Source organism: Nicotiana attenuata, unplaced genomic scaffold (assembly GCF_001879085.1).
Source record: "Nicotiana attenuata strain UT unplaced genomic scaffold, NIATTr2, whole genome shotgun sequence".
Classification (NCBI taxonomy): Eukaryota; Viridiplantae; Streptophyta; class Magnoliopsida; order Solanales; family Solanaceae; genus Nicotiana; species Nicotiana attenuata.
Window position 1 is genome coordinate 266,857 of NW_017671395.1, and position 4,670 is coordinate 271,526.

A 4,670-nucleotide genomic window follows, 5' to 3' on the forward strand; every position below is an offset into this window, starting at 1 on the left:
CTTGCAATGTGGCAGGTGGAGGCGCCACAAAGACAGGGGTGATTGGTGGAGGAATGTTTTGTTTGGGTATTGGAGCTTGGGGAGGATAGGAGGTGGTGCCATAACTCTGTTGGTAGAAAGGGAAAGTTGGCGAGGAATTCACAGTAGGAGGCTCCTGGGACTGAGCCAAAGGTGGGATATATGCTGGATTGGCGGGATAAACTGGTGCCGGCTGACCCTTAGCCCAGGCCTGATGCATCTCGGCCATCTGCTGCCTCAACTTATACATCTCTTCCCTCATTGCTTTGACATCCACCACGTCTACCTCTTTTGACGGGTCCATGATACTGGTATCTGATTCTTGGCCTGTCATGTTCAGTTTGTTATTTGACCGGGTGTTGTAGGAATGGGTTGCCAGGATGACAACCAACTAAACCACCTGCCTGTACTCATCATCAACAACAACTTTGTTAGCAGTTAGAGCGTTAACAGATAGATAACCGCACTTTTGGGGAATGAATGCACCTAAGCAGTTAACCATTTCTATTATGACTTCGCTTGGTTGCATGCGTCATCCCGGCTTTCATTTTTCTTTATTTCCAATTGCACACTTTCTCTTCTCTTTTCTCTTATTTTTTTTCTTTTTCTTCCTCTTCTTTTCACTCTTGTCTTTGTCTTCTCTTGTTCCTATTCTCTCCTTTTCTCGATTTTTCCTTTTCTTTCTTGTTTTTCACCTCTTTCCTTTCGCTTTTCTCTCTTATTTTTCCCTCGTTGTTTTTCTTTTGCCTAGGTTTTTCCTTGTTCCTGTTCGCTTCTTTCCTCAAAATTGTTTTTCCGCTCTTTTCTTTCCTTTGCTCCCTTTTATTTTCTCTTGTTTTCCTTTATTTGGTTTCTTATTTTCTTTTTGTTTTTCTTTTTTCCTCTTTTGTTTTTCTTTCCTTTCTTGTTTTTAGCCTCTTTCTTTTCATTCTTTTCTTGTATTTCCTTTTTTTCATTTAGTTACGGTCGAATCCTATGGAGATTGCCTACGTATCACGACCCCGCGTGAATCAGACCGAGCGTAGTTCGTGCCTAATAAATGTAAAGTAGAAGCAAAATATATTTTTTTTTTTGGGATTTTCAATTTTATTGATAGCAAATACGTCTATTACAAAGACTCAAAACTAACAGATTAAACAACTAACAGACTCTAATGCAGAAAAGAACTACAGACTCCACCATCCCTATTCTACTTTAAGCGAAAATACAGACTTAATCAACTGACTGACTTTTACAGACTCCAGTAGAAAAGGAAATACAGACTCAAATGACCAACTCTAGTAGAAAAGGAAATACAGACTCAAATGACCAACTCTAGTAGAAAAGGAAATACAGACTCAAAAGACAATTATGAATACATTAAAGCTCCTGGCGCCCGCGGGACATCGTTTGGTCTCGCCGCGGGCCTATATTCAAGTTCCCCTTATTTTGAATCGTGCTCATCCTGCTCATTTATTAAGGTGATTTAATCACTTATTTTGACCTCAAAGGAAAAAAACGACACTATTTTTGTTCAAATTTCCAATTTTTAAACAAACGGCCGGTTTTGCAGTTACGGCCTTTCAGCACTTCGGGGAGAAGATTTTAAGGTTGTGCCTGTTAACCGTTGAAACTGACTCAGGGTGGCTGTTCTTGCAAAAACAACCTTCCGGCGCCCTTTTTGGGGACATTCGGCTTATTTTAAACAAGAATGGCGGCACCCGACTTATTCATGACGAAATTAAAAATTTCTGGCATTTTTGGCTATATTTGAAAAGGGGAGGTTGGACCCGACGGGGGTTGCCTAGGTATCTCAAATCCGGTGAGAATCAAACCTGCGTAGTTCGGGCAAATAAAACTAATTATTTTCGAAAACTAAAATCTTTTTGTTTTGTTGGCAAATACACTGTTTCTGAAAGCAAGATTCTTTTTTTATATTTTCTTTTTCAGTGGCAAATAAACAAACTAATTTGAAAATAAAACTCTTTTTTTTTTGTTTTTCTTTTCATTGGTAAACAAAACAAACTAAAAAAAACTACTTTTCTTCTTTTTCTTTCATTTTCTCAAAAATCCGGCAGCATTTCGGCAATACTTGGACATTGATTTTTCTCAAAAATTTCGATCAGTCTTCGAGCGATGCCAAGTGGAGCAAGTGGAGGTGATTCATGTCAGGGGCCACACTCCGGTCCAAGCAGAAAAAATAATGAAAATGAGAGAGTCTTATTGGTGAAAACCTTCACGGGCACCGTAAGGCGACGGGAGCTGAGAGAAGTCAAAAATGAGAGAGTCTTATTGGTGAAAACCTTCACGGGCACCATAAGGCGACAGTGAGTTGAGAGAAAGACCAAAATGAGAGAGGCTTGATGGTGAAAATCCTTCGAGCACTACAAGTCGAATAAGGATTGTGAATCAGGTTGGATAAGCGGAGCATTGAAGCCCAGTTTCACGGCAAAAGGTACAACAAGAGCTGAACATCAGATTTGCTTAACAGAATAGGCCGCAGGTGAATGTCATGGCCATTAGAGTTGGTATCCACCTCCGATAGGTTTCTACTTTGTAGTTTTCTTGTTAGGAATCATCTCTTTCCATTGCCCTCTACTCTGTTCCTTTTGTCTTGTTTACTTCCTCTTCCCGAGTCAATTCGGTCATAACAAGTGAGAAATGATTCAAAATTTGCCACCAGCTTTCCAATTGCACAAAACGGGATCTGGCTAGTACATCAAAGTGTCATAAGACAAGAAAGAACAACAAGCGCACTGAGTTGGTAACAATCAACATGCTTTGGGATTCGTGCAAAATACAAAGGCTTGGTACATATCAATTCATGAACAATGCAACAGATGGAGGGTGTTAGGTGAATGGATCAAAGGCATCTTCTGTGGCAAGATTGACAAAAGTTGGTTAACCAGTGACAAGCAAGGTCTCCCAAGCAGAAATCAAAGTTATCATGGCAAATGAGGGGGCCGTAGACCTCAAGGACAGGACCAGGGGTTTGAGTCAAGAAAGAACAGCATACACACTGAGTGGGTGGCAATTGACGTGCTTTGGGATTCACGTTAAACAAAAAGGTTTGGTAAATGTCAGTAAATGAGCAATGCAACGGATAAAGGGTATTGGGTCTGAATGGAGAAGAGGTATTTTCTTTGATAAGGGAGGCAAAGAAATTGGTTAGTCAATAAGCAAGCAACGCCTTTTCAAGGTGAAATCAAAGTTATCATGGCAAGTGAAGGAGCAATCGCCGCAAAGTCAAGGCCACAAACCAACCGCCATGTTTAAACTCACAAGTTTTCTTTGTCTGAAACAGGGACGGAAGCTATGCTTGGAAGCTTGAAATTTCCAAGTGTAATGCCCAAATTCTGCTTACGCAAAAGCTATTGAGAAGATCATACATTACCCCTAGGAGATGCACTTCCTAGTCTAAGTTTTTCAAGTTGTAGGAGACGCACTTCCTAAATTGAGATATCACCCCTAGGAGACGCACTTCTTAGTCTGGGTCTTTCAGAACACACATGTAGGAGACGCACTTCCTAAATTGAGATTTTACCCATAGGAGACGCACTTCCTAAGTTGATAATTCATTCATAGGAGACGCACTTCCTAATTTGAGTCATTGAAGTTTCACCCTTAGGAGACGCACTTCCTAAGTTGATTTTCACCCATAGGAGACGCACTTCCTAAGTTGATAGTTCATTCATAGGAGACGCACTTCCTAGTTTAAGTTGATTTTCACCCATAGGAGACACACTTCCTAAATTGATAGTTTATTCATAGGAGACGCACTTCCTAGTTTGATTCATTGAAGTTTCACCCTTAGGAGACGCACTCCCTAAGTTGATTTTCACCCATAGGAGACGCACTTCCTAAATTGATAGTTTATTCATAGGAGATGCAATTCCTAGTTTGAGTCATTGAAGTTTTACCCATAGGAGACGCACTTCCTAAATTGATAGTTCATTCATAGGAGACACACTTCCTAGTCTGAATCATTGAAGTTTTACCTGCAAGAGACACACTTCCTAATCAAGGTCTTTCAAGTTATTCTTTTAGGAGACGCACGTCCTAAATTGAGAGTTCATTCATAGGAGACGCACTTCCTAATTTTATTTCACTAAAGTTTTCACCCCTAGGAGACGCACTTCCTAGTTTAAGTCATTTAAGTTCGGCCATAGAGGACGCATTTCGTAGTTAGGTTCATTCCGATTTTATTTTAGCAGACACATTTGCTAGTCAAAGTTTGGGTTTTACTCGTAGGAGACGCATATCCTACTCTAGTCTTTAGTTAACTCTCATCATTGCATCAGTAGTATAAGTGGTTTACAATTTTGCTAACAACTCACAAATCTTCCCAGTACAAACTGGGGCAGAAAATTTTCTTTGTTGTTTATTTTGTTGCAGTCAGGAGCCCACCTGGAGAACAAGGGAATACTTTTCAAGTTCGGCAGTCAGGAGCCCACCTGGAGAACAAGGGAATGCTTTTCAAGTTTCAGCAGTCAGGAGCCCACCTGGAGAACAAGGGAAGTATAATTTTAGCTTTTAATATTTGATAACATGCTGTACCCAGTCACCAAACTGGGGCGGAAAATTTTCTTTGTTTGTTTTGTTGCAGTCAGGAGTCCACCCGGAGAACAAGGGAATACTTTTCAAGCTTCAGCAATCAGGAGCCCGACTGGAGA